General features: G+C 46.8%; 1 protein-coding gene and 1 non-coding gene across 10 annotated transcripts in view; both read left to right on the forward strand.

The window, feature by feature from the left end:
• LOC139229314 (butyrophilin-like protein 2) overlaps positions 1–14914 on the forward strand; it is a 549799-nt gene that overhangs the window by 503607 nt on the left and 31278 nt on the right. The gene's annotated exons all lie outside the window — the stretch shown is intronic.
• LOC139229415 (U2 spliceosomal RNA) lies at positions 7264–7449 on the forward strand. The gene has a single exon (XR_011587713.1). It is a non-coding gene; the product is annotated as a U2 spliceosomal RNA (small nuclear RNA).

The raw sequence follows: 14914 nt of genomic DNA on the forward strand, positions 1-14914 counted from the left end.
ATAAGGGTTGCAATTGGTTTTGGGGGGACTGTCAGGAACGGGCTTTCAATCGGGCACGGAACCTACTTTGTTCAAATAAGTTGTTGACCCTGTACAACACCTGTAAGAAATTGGTTCTGACATCATCATATGGGGTTGGGTGCGTATTGCAGCAGTGTGATACTGAGGGCCAACTCCACCCTCCAAGTCGCTCTCTCAAGCTGAACGGGGATATGGGATGGTTGAGAAGGAAGCACTCGCATGTGTCTATGGGGTGAAAAAGATGCATCAGTACCTTTTTGGCAAGAGGTTCGAATTAGAAATGGACCACAAGCCGTTAACATCCCTGTTGTCAGACAGCAAGGCTGTCAATGCCAATGCATCAGCTCGCATACAGCGATGGGCTCTCACACTCACTGCATATGACTACACCTTCCGGCACCGGCCCGGCACTGAAAATTGCGCTGACGCGCTCAGCAGGCTTCCACTGGCCACCACTGAGGGGGCAGCTGAGCAAAGCGCTGAGATGGTCATGGCTGTTGATGCCTTTGACAGCGCAGGGTCCCCCATCACAGCCCGCCAGATCAAAATCTGGACCAACAGAGATCCCCTCCTATCTTTGATTAAGAAATGTGTCCTGACTGGGGATTGGGCGCATGCACACGGAGCATGCCCTGAGGAGGTCAGACCGTTTCACAGGCGGATGGATGAGCTCTCCATCCAAGCCGACTGCATACTATGGGGCAGCCAGGTAGTCATGCCCCAGAGGGACAGGGAAGCATTCACCCAGGCATCGTGCTGATGAAGGCCATTGCCCGGTCACACTTGTGGTGGCCGGGAATTGATTCAGACCTGGAACACTGTGTTTGCAGGTGCACGACATGTGCTCAGCTGGGTAATGTCCCCAGGGAGGCCCCGCTCAGCCGGTGGCCCTGGCCCACCAGGCCATGGTCACGTATTCACGTAGGCTACGGGGGCCCATTCATGGGAAAAATGTTTCTCGTTGTGGTTGATGCGTACTCGAAATGAATCAAGTGCATCATTTTGAATTCATGCACGACATCCACCACTGTGGAGAGTCTACATGCGGTCTTTGCGACCCACGGCTTGCCGGACATCCTTGTTAGCGATAATGACCCATGTTTCACTAGCTACGAATTCCGGGAGTTCATGTCGGGTAATGGCATTAACCATGTCAGGAGAGCACCGTTCAAGCCGGCCTCCAATGGCCAGGCAGAACGTGCGGTCCAAATCATAAAACAAGGCATGCTCTGGATTCAAGGACCATCCCTTCAATGCCGCTTATCGCACCTCCTGCTGGCCTATAGGTCCTGACCGCACTCAATCACGGGGGTCCCGCCCGTGGAGCTACTCATGAAACGAACACTCAAAACTCGGCTGTCCCTCATTCATCCAATCCTGTCTGACATTGTTGAGGGCAAGGCCAGTCCCAAAACGAGTACCATGACCGAAATTCAAGGAGGAGATGTATAGAAATTGATGACCCTGTACTTGTTCGCAATCACGCTTTGGGGCGCAAATGGTTTGAGAGTACTGTAATAGACAAAGAGGGGAATAGTGTCATAATGGTTAAACTTAACAATGGGCAGATATGCCACAAACATCTGGACCAAGTAAAAAAAAGATTCAGCATGGACACTGAGGAACCTGAGGAAGATCATGAGATGGTATTCGTCATGTATGTAACCTTCATGTAACAACACTACAATACTGTATATACGTAAGAAATGCACACATTGACCACAGGGGGTGAACTTGTGGGAGACACTCCTCATCTGGTCATCCAGGTATATAAAGGGTGGTCCCACGCAGGGTAATCACTTCTTGGTACTGTGAATAAAGGTGTAGGTCACAGAGTGACCTTGTCCATAGAATGTGCCTCGTGTGGACTTGTGGTATTGTGTAAGGACTTTACAGTGGCAACAAGAAACGGGAATCAACGACCCATGAGAATGGCCACTGGTAGCACAGAGGAATGGTACTGTGTTGGTGAGGACTGGGACGATTTCATTGAGAGGCTCCAGCAGAGCTTTGTCACGAAGGACTGGCTGGCAGATGCAGCGGCCGACAAGCGAAGGGCTCATCTACTGACCAGCTGTGGATCTAAGACTTACGCGCCCATGAAAGACCTGCTAGCACCCGAGAAGCCGGTGGACAAAACCTTTTGAAGAGCTCAGCAAGCTAATCAGTGAGCACCTCAAACCGGCGAGCAACATACCCACCGACGTCGGGAAGGACAGAGCATACCGGACTTCATTGCGGACCTCCGCCGCTTGGCCAGTCTCTGTAAGTTCACAGACGCCTGCAGGGGGGAGATGCTAAGGGATTTCTTTATTGAGGGCATCGGTCATGCCACGATTTTCAGAAAGTTAATCGAGACCAAGGACTTGACCTTGGAAGCGGCAGCGTTGCTGGCTCAGATTTTTATGGCGGGTGAGGAGGAAACCAAAATAATATACGCGCGCAACCCTGACTCCAAAGTGGCGATGGATCAGGGGGTCAATATCATAAACGCGACTCAGAGCCCAACAGGCAGGCAAGGGCAGTTCGACACACCCCAGGCAGCAATCGACCCCAGAACAGGTTTTCAACACAGACAATGACAGGCTGAACGGACATTTACGCCATCCCAGTGGACAATGCGGCCAGGGATGGGGCCATTGACACCCACTAACAGGGTGCTCAAGAGCAGTCAAAGGGACAATCAGCGAGGAATGCCTTGTAACAGCTCTTTTGTTCACAACAATGGGAATCTCAGTTCATGCTGGAGGTGTGGGGGCAGACATGCTGCCAGGACTTGCAGGTTTCAACAGTTCGTCTGCAGGAATTGTAACCTCACTGGCCATTTAGCTAGAATGTGCAGGAAGCCTGCGACCAGGCTCATTTATGAGGTGGATGGACCAGAAGAGGGGTCTGCGAGGCAGGATGACGCTTGGTGCAAACCAATGGACGCTGAAGTTCAGCGGGTTCATGTAGCAAACATTCACAGCTCATATACCAAAACGCCACCTATGATGATGAAGGTCCTATTAAACGGCATCCCTGTACGCATGGAGTTGGACACGGGGGCCAGCCAGTCACTCATGAGCATTCAACAATTCGAAAAGCTATCGCCACTCAAAGCCAGCAGACCCAAACTAGAATGCATTGAGACACAATTACGGACGTACACCAAAGAAATCATTCCAGTGCTAGGCAGTGCAATGTTGGCTGTCACACACAATGGATCAGTAAACCAGCTGCCGCTCTGGATTGTCCCGGGCAATGGTCCTGCACTGTTGGGGAGGAGCTGGTTAGCTGAGATGAACTGGAAATGGGGGGATGTGCACGCTGTGTCATCTGTGGAGTGAAGTTCATGCTCACAGGTCCGACAGCAATTTGAGTCACTATTCCAACCTGGCGTCGGGACGTTCAAAGGTACCAAAGTAGTGATTCGCATCACACCGGACGCCAGACCAATGCACCACAAAGCCAGAGCTGTGCCGTATGTGATGCGGGAGAAAATTGAAAGCGAATTGGACCGTTTGCCTAGAGAGGGCATCATCTCGCCTGTTGAATTCAGCGACTGGGCGAGCCCCATTGTTCCCATCCAAAAGCGGATGGCTCGGTCAGGATCTGTGGCGACTACAAGGCCACTATCAACCGGGTGTCCCTATAAGACCAATACCCGCTTCCGAGAGCAGAGGATCTTTTTGCCACGCTGGCAGGCGGCAAGCTGTTCACCAAGTTGGACCTCACTTCAGCCTACATGACCGAAGAACTGGCCGACGAATCCAAACTACTGACCGCAATCACCACGTACAAGGGACTGTTTGTTTACAACAGGTGCCCGTTTGGCATTCGTTCAGTGGCCGCGATCTTTCAAAGAAACATGGAAAGCCTGCTCATCCATTCCTGGAACAATCGTATTCCAGGACGATGCCTTCATCACGGGTCGGGACACCGAGGAACACCTCCACAACCTGGAAGAGGTGCTACGCCGACTGGACCGGGTAGGTTGCGACTCAAGAAGTCTAAGTGTGTGTTTTTGGCTCCCGGTCAAGATTCTGGGCAGGAGGGTTACTGCTGACGGGATTCGGCCTACCGAATCCAAAACAGAGGCGATTCGATGCGCACCCAAGCCCTGCAACACATCGGAGTTGCGTTCATTTCTGGGACTCTTGAACTATTTCAGGAACTTTCTGCCGAACTTAAGTACATTGTTGGAGCCGCTACACATGCTTCTGCATAAGGGTTGCGATTGGTTTTTGGGGGACTGTCAAGAACGGGCTTTCAATCGGGCGCGTAACTTACTCTGTTCAAATAAGTTGCTGACCCTGTACAACCCCTGTAAGAAATTGGTTCTGACATGTGATGCATCGTCCTATGGGGTTGGATGCGTGTTGCAGCAGTGCAACTCCAACCTGTGGCTTATGCCTCCAGGTCGCTCTCTCAAGCAGAACATGGATATGGGATGGTTGAGAAGGAAGCACTCGCATGTGTCTATGGGGTGAAAAAGATGCACCAGTACCTTTTTGGCAGGAGGTTCGAATTAGAAACGGACCACAAGCCATTAACATCCCTGTTGTCAGGCAGCAAGGCTGTCAATGCCAGTGTGTCAGCTCGCATACAGTGATGGGCTCTCACGCTGGCTGCATATGATTACACCTTCCGGCACCAGCCGGGCACTGAAAATTGCGCTGACGCGCTCAGCAGGCTTCCACTGGCCACCACTGAGGGGGCAGCTGAGCAAAGCGCTGAGATGGTCATGGCCGTTGATGCCTTTGACTACGCAGGTCCCCCTTCACAGCCCGCCAGATCAAAATCTGGACCAGAAATCCCCTCCTATCTTTGATTAAGAAATGTGTCCTGACTTGGGATTGGGCGCCCGCACACGGAGCATGCCCTGAGGAGGTCAGACCGTTTCACAGGCAGATGGATGAGCTCTCCATCCAAGCCGACTGCCTACTATGGGGCAGCCAGGTAGTCACGCCCCAGAGGGGCAGGGAAGCTTTCATCAGGGAACTCCGAAGCCAGCACCCAGGCATCGTGCTGATGAAGGCCATTGCCCGGTCACACGTTTGGTGGCCGGGAATTGATTCACTGTGACACGGGAACAATGTGTTCGCAGGTGCACGGCGTGTGCTCAGCTGGGAAATGCTCCCAGGGAGGCCCCACTCAGCCCGTGGCCCATGCATTCACGTAGACTACATGGGAAAAATGTTTCTCGTTGTGGTTGATGCGTACTCGAAATGAATCGAGTGCATCATTTTGAATTCGTGCACGACATCCACCACTGTGGAGAGTCTAGGTGCGGTCTTTGCGACCCATGGTTTGCCGGACATCCTTGTTAGCGATAATGGCCCATGTTTCACTAGCTACGAATTCCGGGAAGTTCATGTCGGGTAATGGCAACAACCATGTCAGGACAGCACCGTTCAAGCCGCCTCCAATGGCCAGGCGTAACGTGTGGTCCAAATCATAAAACAAGGCATGCTTAGGATTCAAGGACCCTCCCTTCAATGCCGCTTATCACGCCGCCTGCTGGCCTCTAGGTCCCGACCGCTCTCGCTCGTGGGGGTCCCGCCCACGGAGCTCCTTATGAAAAGTACATTCAAAACTCGGCTGTCCCTCATTCATCCTGTCTTGTCCAACATTGTTGAAGGCAAATGCCAGTCTCAAAATGAGTACCATAGCCGTAATTCAAGGGGGAGATGTATAGAAATTGGTGACCCCGTATTTGAGGCCCAAATGGCTTGAAGGTACTGTAATAGGCAAAGAGGGAATAGGGTCATCGCGGTTAAACTTAACAATGGGCAGATATGCCGCAAGCATCTGGACCAAGTTTAAAAAAAAGGTTCAGCATGGACTCTGAGGAACCCGAGGAAGATCATGAGATGGAATTCACACCACCGCCAGTGAACGAGCAACAATAACATTCAGCAGCATGCACAGTCCCTGCAGTCAGCCCGGACAGGCCGGAATCACCACAGGGGACAGACACGCAGGCCAAGGCTCAACAGCCAGAGCCCCAACTGCGGCGCTCCACGAGGGAGCGCAGACCACCTGAAAGACTTAACCTGTGATCCCAATAAGACATTGGGGGGGAAGGTAATGTCATGAATGTAACCTTCATGTAACAACACTGCAATACTGTATATACTTGAGAAATGCACACATTGACCACAGGGGTGAACATGTGAGAGACACTCCTCACCTGGTCATCCAGATATATAAAGGGAGATCCCACGCAGGGTCATCACTTCTTGGTCCTGTGAATAAAGGTTCAGGTCATGGAGTGACCTTGTCCATAGAATGTGCCTCGTGTGGATTTGTGGTATTGTGTAAGGACTTTACAACAACAGTCTGGGAAATTATGACTTGATATTCAGTGGTGAGGTCATGGTCCAGGGGGAGGTAGGAGGAGGTGTCAGAGAGTTGACGATCAGCCTCTGTGAGGTAGAGGTCGGTTCGCCAAACAACAACAATGCCACCCTTGTCAGCAGGTTTGATGACAAGGTTGGGGTTGGATCTGAACGAGCAGAGTGCTGGGACAGAGTGGAGGAAGCTTTACTCTCCAACTGGGCATTCTATTACTCATCTATGAATACCCAAATTCTGACACTGAGTGGGAAAAAAAGTCTCCTAATTCCCAGCTCTGACATCTTCCATCTTAATAGGAACAATTTTTAGAATGCCGCAGGTTGGACTAAAACTTGAAGAGACCTGGCTCCTCCCAAATAAACAGGAGATGAGGGTAAGGCAAGGTCAGGTTCTGGAACACTGGAACAGTTAAGTGCATATCCCAGTCAATGTGGTTGTTCTGCCTGTAAAGTTAGCCCTTTTTCAAGTGTGTAATCCTCTTTCCATGGATTTTTATGTACTTATCAGGAACATATGTATAAGATAATTCTTTCTGAAGTATTAGAAGGCATTATGTACTAATAGTGCCAGTGTAACAAAATATATAGGGAGCCTCACAACTATGGCATGTTACTTGACAACAAATGTAGGCCTCGAGCATCTATGCTTATTATGTTAATACTTAAGATCAAAATACATTTTCTGATACCATGATTCCGTTAGAGAGACTTTTTGTGAAACTATTATTTTTCTGTCAGATATTACATTCCATAAATGTGCGGCCTGTTTTCAAATGGAGCTGACCTGTGGTGAGTTGGGTTTGCACTTTGACCTCTGACTGAGTTGCGTCATGCGCTGCATAGTGTCGTGCAGCCTAACTTATCCACAGACAGAGCCCTTAACTCCTATGCATCTGGATCATTATCATCAAAGGTAACGTCCTTTTGGCTAAGATCAAGTGTAGTATCTGTTCTTATCAGTTTAATATCCCCTATGGGGACCTGATATTGAATTGTTTTTTGGACAGGGAGCTGGAACAGGGGCTTGCCCCGTCCACTCCACGCACCGACCTGGTATTGCAGTGTATCCAGGAACGGTGCAACTTCGCCTCTCGGCCTTTTGGCTAAGATCAAATATATTGGCGCAAAGTGATCTTTGGCGTTAGAGTTGATCTGGAAAGAAATTGGATATAAAAAATTTAAAAAATCAAAGATAACCGGTCATATTAGTCAATCTGGAGTGCATAGATGTATCAAATTAGTGATGGATGCCTCTTTTACTGAAGAAAATAATTTCATCTCCTCTCCTGTGGACAACTGGCAGCAGAATCAGAGAATTTTACGCCTCAACCAAAACTTTACTGAAGAATTTTATAATTCCTTCCTAATGAATGAATAATTTTTTGTCTGTTGCAGGTTACATTATAACCCAACCCAATCAGATGTAGTAACCAAATGAAAAAAACACTTAACATTTGCCCCCTTGTTCCGACCAATCTCAATGCACCAGCGCCCTCTGCAGGAAAATGCTAAGATTACTCATTATTTAAAATATGAGCCCACAAGCCCATGTCAATGCTGCTGCAACAAAGTGCCTATTCCATCTCGTTTAGTACATTGGTTTCCAGTGAAGAGCCAGCCTTTCATCAGTCCTAGGCACCAAGATTTGGTAACAGTCCTGATGGATCTTTCCTCGAGGGCTTTGTTAGATTACAAAACTGAAGGATATGAACATGAAAAGTTGACGGTATAAATGTCCTGGTAGCTTCTCCTGTTCCACAACTGTAAGTTCACGGGAAAGTATCGGCGTAACTTTCAACTTCGATGGCGGGGGGGGGGGCTAAAAACTGGCGATATCGGATTGGCTGCCTGTTTATACAGCTCGCTCGGTTTTTGGTTCTATTGAGCCAATGGAGAGGTAAATCGGGCGTGGTGAATACTGAGCAGCGATCGACCCTCGGTTTTCAGGCGCCAGTCTAACTGAAAGTTACTCCTGGAGCTTCGGCCCAGCTTACAGTGGGAAGCGGGGGAACACCAAGAAACTTTCCAGCGCAACAGTCATTCCACTTGCAACTCACCTTGATTGACTCAGACAACAACACCGTCCACTGCCCCACCTGCTTCATAAGTTCATAGAAATGACAGCACAGAAGGAGACCATTTGACCCATCATGCTTGTGTCGATCCTGGCTCTTCCAGTAGAGCTGGCCACTCTAATCCCAGTTCCTTGCTTTTTTTCCATATCAGTTATCAAATACCTTTTTGAATTTCCCTCAATAGTCATTTTTGAAGCAAAGTTACATTGAACCTGGTGTTATTTGAGGACTTTGTCTGGTTCACATCTACATTGATCCAAGGGCTGGTCGAAAGAACTTGCATTTATTTAGTGCCTTTCATGTCCTCAGGATGTTCCAAAGTGCTTCACAGCCAAGTGCAGCGCTTTTAAAATATAGGCACTGTTGGAATTTTGGAAAACATGGCAGCCAATTTTCACGCAGCAAGCTACCACAAAAAACATTTAGATAAATAACCAGATAATCTGTTTTAGTGGTGTTACTTAAGAGATAAACGTTGGCCAGGACACCAGCAGAACTCTCCTGCTCTTCTTTATTGTGTCATGGGATCTTTAATGTGTATAAAATACAGCATCTCCGGCAGTGTAGCACTCCCTCAGCACAGCACTGGATTATATGACAGGTTATTAGTTAATGAGCCTGCATTTGAACAGCTTAATCTCTGTTCAAATGAACACTTCTACATCTTTCTGAACATAAGGATCTTCAAGAACCGATGAAGCCCATCTCCATTTCAGAGATCAACCTCACCGATACACTTGCTTATTACATCCCGCAACCCTTTATGTTCCCTTGCCTTAATCAAGCAGAACAAAGAATCAAGTTGACTACATTCAACTGAGTCAAAGACTTAAGGATATTTACACCAGAATGATATGTCAGGGTTGAAACCCAGCTTACAACCCTGGGGTTGTAAATGTAGTTTTGGCTGTGGTCACAGAATCCTTCACAGTTGTTTCTCTTGGATTTCTGGAGACCTTCTTGCACTTTCAAGAAAAGTGGACAGCTGAGAAACAGGAGCTATGTGGATCTGACTATTTTATAGAGGAGTGCCAACATTGCACATTTGATTGCCAGGATCAGGAAGGAGGTCTTCATCTGGGCCTTTCCTTTTTTAGCTCTGTAGTTTTGGGTTGAACCGCATTAGAAATTAAAATATATTTTCTACCTTTGGATTATTTCACTTATTTTGAGAATATGTAGCTCTCGCTTTCCTCCTAAATAATTCCCCTACCTCTTCTACTCTTCCGAGGATGGATACCTACCACAACAACAACAACTTGTATTTATATAATGCCTTTAACATCGTAAAATTTCCACAGGAGCATTATAAAACAAAATTTGACACCTAACCACACAAGGAGATATATGGGCAGATGACAAGAGGTAGATTTTAAGCAGCGTCTTAGGGAGGAAAGAGAGGTAGAGAGGTGGAGAGGCTTAGGGAGGGAATTCCAGAGCTTAGGGCCTTGGCAGCTGAAGGCACAGCCACCAATGGTGGTGCAATTAAAATCAGGGATGCTTAAGAGGCCAGAATTTGAGGAGCGTAGATATCTTGCAGGGTTGTGGGGCTGGAGGAGATTGCAGAGATAGGGAGGGGTGAAGCCATGGAGGGATTTGAAAACAAGGATGAGAATTTTGAAATTGAGGCGTTGCTTAACTGGGAACTTAACCACTGTCAGTAGATCAGGCAAGCAACATGAATCCAGGATTCCACTAATGTCATGCTTAAGGAAGTGCACAAAAGTAGTACATATCAACTCTATCCAAATTTCCCACTCGCCAATGGGAACTAAAGTTGCTCAGATAAGCCAGCCAAGCAGTACGGGTAACCATGGATGTGCAAATGTCAATATCACCCATTTCATTTCTTTCTTTCTATATTCAACATGAAGCAGGTCCGTGCTGTTAAATGAAGAACTTTTGCCATCTGAGCACCCAGTCTCAGCATCACAGGCTCCACATGAAGTATAGCACAGATTAGATCTAGGGTAGTGCATCCAATAATTACCTTCAGAAGCAAGCGCCCTACTGCACCAGTGTGACATCTCGATTTCCCACACTGGTTACCATCTCTGAGCGAGAATGAAAATTTAGTGTCAAACTGTGTCAAATTTAGGGGAGCTTTATGTTCCATTGTTGAGCTTACCAGCAACTGGTTCTGACTGCCCCAAATCATTTTACAAACGACTTTACCATGAGCAAATTTGAAGCTTTAAATCCCACCAGTCTGGACTATAATTAAACTATGATGCCAGAGATGAAAGGTTAATATACTAATCCTTTGTCCAGGGAAATTAATTTGATTGACTTGTCTATACATTGAACCTTGATCCATCTCTACCCTGATCCATCTCCATCCTGATCCCTCTCCACACTGAACTATCTCCATACTGAACTATCTCCATACTGAACCAGCTCCACACTGAACTATCTATACATTGAACCATGTATCGATTTTTAGTTAAATAAACTCCTAATCCAATCCCAGTCTGTTCTATGCCTTATTAACCTATATATATGTATAATCTTCATTTCTATGAAGTATTAGAATAATTTGATTTCTACTTGAATGTGTTTATTGGAACATAAATATTAAACAACTGTCATTAATTTCCATTACTTTCTACCATAACTACTTGCTTTTTAAGTCAAGCTAGAAATTACAGCACACAAGCGTTCATTATCTTAGTTTAAATTCAATTCCAGGGAGCTGTAATTATAATTTTTCTGATGACATTTTGCGATAATGTGGGAGGGAGAGGGAAACAATTGTCTTTATCAGATCTATTATATGATTGTGATTTAGCTTGGAATTTGCTCTTGGGCAGTTTGGGAATTTGCCCCAGAATTTATTCCTTTAAAGCTCCGTGATATTGAAGCTTTGAGCAACCAATTATGAAAAGCCTTCATTATGGCCAATTGCATAGAGCTGGCAGGGAACTGAGCTTACTTTGCATGATCTACTTGTGGCCTGACATGTTATAGAGCAGTGAAGTCTGAACAAATAAAAGCATTGTATTTACATCTACCTTTTACTGTATAAACGAGGCTGGCTCCCTTAATTAGGCTGAATGATATCCCATTGATTGCTGCCAAGATTGCCTCGCTCAAACCTGAAAGACAGCCTGTCCATTTATTACTCAGAACTGGAGGCATCCTGTCCCTTCTGTTACTCATTATGATTAATACTTACTGATACACAGACTGCCTGTTTGGTTCATAGAGGAAGGGTTAATTTTAGTTGTAGCAGCATTTGAAATAAATAACTTACTGCAAAAACTACTTTGGTGTAATGTTATCAAAAAACGATCTCCACATGGTAAATGGGAGGCTAGTCCAGACAGCTTAAAACTCATTACTGGCTCCTACAGGATAATACTGGCAATGTAGAAATCCAGCCAGAGGAAGGCACTCTGATTAAATGCCACAGCAGAGTTTATGGAGTGCAAATTGGATAGCACCGGTCTGCCAGTGCCAACTGGGCACAAGGAATAATCCCAGCTTGCAGAACAAGTAAGTCCGACCGAAATCGGGCCTCGGGCTTCTTTAAATTAGATCGGGGAGCTGCAGATGCCTGCTATGCGTCACCAGGAAGCTTGCCAGTGAAGTATCACTTTTGGGCTGGCAGCAACCGACAGGTAAGTCCCGTGAGTGGGGCTGGAATGGCTTATTGCAAGTAAACTCATCTTTAGTGGGTGACTGCCCTCCCCATCGATAACAAATTTCTCCATGGGGTCCTTCAACAAGGCCTAATGCTTGTTTTAGGCATCTGCCTGGGACGCCTAAAAAATAGGCCCGGCGAATTTATCAGCGGGACCAACACCTGCACAGATTGGGCACAAGTTGTCCCACTAGTAAACTGATAAGCTTTGCACCCATTTTACACCTGAAAAACCAGCGCAATGTATACCAATTTCTACTCCTATTTCTCCCCAGCACCACTGAATGGCTTCAATTAGAAACGACAAAGCTTGTCTCAGATATGGCAGGTGTTTCTGAGTTCAGGGACTAGCAACAGGGGATTGCATGGGATTTTTATTTTGACTGGGAAACTTAGGTTAAGGCCTTCGGTACATAGGTTCTATGGAGAGAAGAAACCAAGATGCTTGGGGACAGTGCTTTCAGTGAAAGGGATTGGTATTGTCTCTTGGTTGAGAAGCTGAAAGTGGAGTAACTCGCACCAAGTCCCATTCACCCATCACTCCTGTGCTTTCTGACCTACATTGGCTCCCGGTCCACCAACACCTCAATTTTAAAATTCTCATCCATGTTCTAGTGTTCAAATCCTTCCATCATCTCACACCTCCCAATCTCTGTAACCTCCTCCAGCCCTACAACCAATGTTCCCTTTAAGCTGCATAGCCATGCAGCCACACAGCGAGCTGCAGGTCCACACAGGCCACTCAACACCGTTACAATGGGAATAAACCCGCATGCGCAATGATATGAATGGACCGTGCTCCATAAAAGGGGCCATGCACCCCCAAAAAAATTGCAATTACATTGCCTACAACCCTCCGAGAGCTCTGCGTTCTTCCAACTCTGGCCTCTTGTACATCCCCCACATCCTTCGCACCACTATCTAGGTCCAAGCTCTTAAATTCCCTCCCTAAACCTCTCCATCCCTCCACCTCTCTCTTTCTTTAAGACATTTCTTAAAAATGTCCTCTTTCACCAAGCTTTTGGTCGCTTGTTCTGATGGCTTTTTCTTTGGCTCTGTGTTTATGTCTGATTACGCTCCTGTGAGGCGTCTTGGGTCATTTTCTACATTAAAGGTGCTATATAAATGCAAGTTGTTATTGTTTTTGGATCCACATCTTAAGTTGTTTGTTACAAGCCACCGGCATTTTCCTTTGACGCTTTTATAACCCTCTTCCGCAACAGACTCTGAACATTAGGCTGACTGATAATCGCGCACAAGACCCAAGTAATACAGTACAGAAGGAGCACAATGTGCTTCTCATCAACATCAACAGGTGTGTAGAGGTTTAACCAAGTATGTTTCAAATCCTTAGAAAGATTGAGAAGAAAAATTAAAACCGCTGAGGTTACACACTACTGAAAACCTCTTCAAGATCCGTGTGCACACATATAAAGATGATTTGCAATATCTAAACTAGGTTATCAATCACAAGCAATCATCACTCGATGCTTGTACTAAATCAGTTTACTTATTACACACAGACCTCAGTACAACAGACACCACCCTGGGATATTCATTAAACGGGGGCTTCGCATAGACTGGCACATTAATTACAGGTCTCACTCTAAACTATTATTTGTTGTATATTCCTTTACAGTTTGTAATAGGTTTAAATATTACACACCTAATATCGCAATACAACCAGGCGATCAAGTGCTCCAAGGTTTTTGCCTAGTTCCCGTTACAATCTCAGGTAGGGTTGCTGTTAAGTATCGAATAATTCCACGAGGCTAAGTACGGTGAGTTAGTTCAGGTATGACCTTACTCCAGTTTATTTATTCTCAAAGTGAGGATTCAACATGGCTGCCAGCATTATATACACGGCTTGCACGTGTCTGCCAGTGACCATTAGGACTCCGACAGTCGCGCCCTCCGGTGGCAGGTAAAACCCAGTTAACATACATAACATAATTCCCCCAACGTCCTTGGTACAGGTTGTATTTACAAGTTGAGATGGTTCGGGTCCTTCCACTCCCTGGTTGATCTTCTCAGTTTGAACCCAAGCTTGGGTGAGTTAGTAAGACCGTTGCTGCATTGCGGAGCAGTCGGTCTCACAGGACTGTCGGGGATGGTAGGTTCGTCTTCGTGAATGATACAAGGGTCAACTGATGGTTGGATGTGTGTTGGTTGGTCGATGGTGATGTCATCTTCAATTTGTTCTGGGTTTTCTGTGAATCGCAGTTTGGTTTGGTCGATGTGCCTCTTGCACAGTTGGCCATTTAACAGTTTGACTACAAACACCCTGTTCCCCTCCTTGACCAAAACCGTGCCAGCAACCCACATGATCATAATTCAGGACAAACACAGGGTCATGAACAGCAATGTCACGTGATACGGCCGTGCGATCATGGTACCATTACTGACGTTGCCTTTTGGTTTCGATGTGATCATTGAGATCCGGGTGTACAAGGGAGAGCCTGGTTTTGAGGCCTCTCTTCATTAGCAGCTCGGAAGGAGGGACCCCAGTGAGCGAGTGGGGTCTCATCTGGTAACTGAGCAGAATGTGGGACAAGCAGGTCTGTAGGGAGCCGTGAGTCATGCATTTTAGGCTCTGCTTAATGGTTTGGACAGCCCGCTCCGCTTGACCGTTAGACGTGGGTTTGAAAGAGGCAGACCTGACATGCTTGATGCCATTACGGGTCATAAACTCGAGGAACTCCGAACTGGTGAAATACGGTCCGTTGTCGCTGACAAGGATGTTGGGCAGGCCATGGGTGGCGGACATGGCCCGGAGGCTTTCAATAGTGGCTGTGGATGACATGATTACACATTCAATCCATTTGGAGTAAGCG

Source organism: Pristiophorus japonicus, chromosome 18 (genome assembly GCF_044704955.1).
Source record: "Pristiophorus japonicus isolate sPriJap1 chromosome 18, sPriJap1.hap1, whole genome shotgun sequence".
Lineage (NCBI taxonomy): Eukaryota > Metazoa > Chordata > Chondrichthyes > Pristiophoridae > Pristiophorus > Pristiophorus japonicus.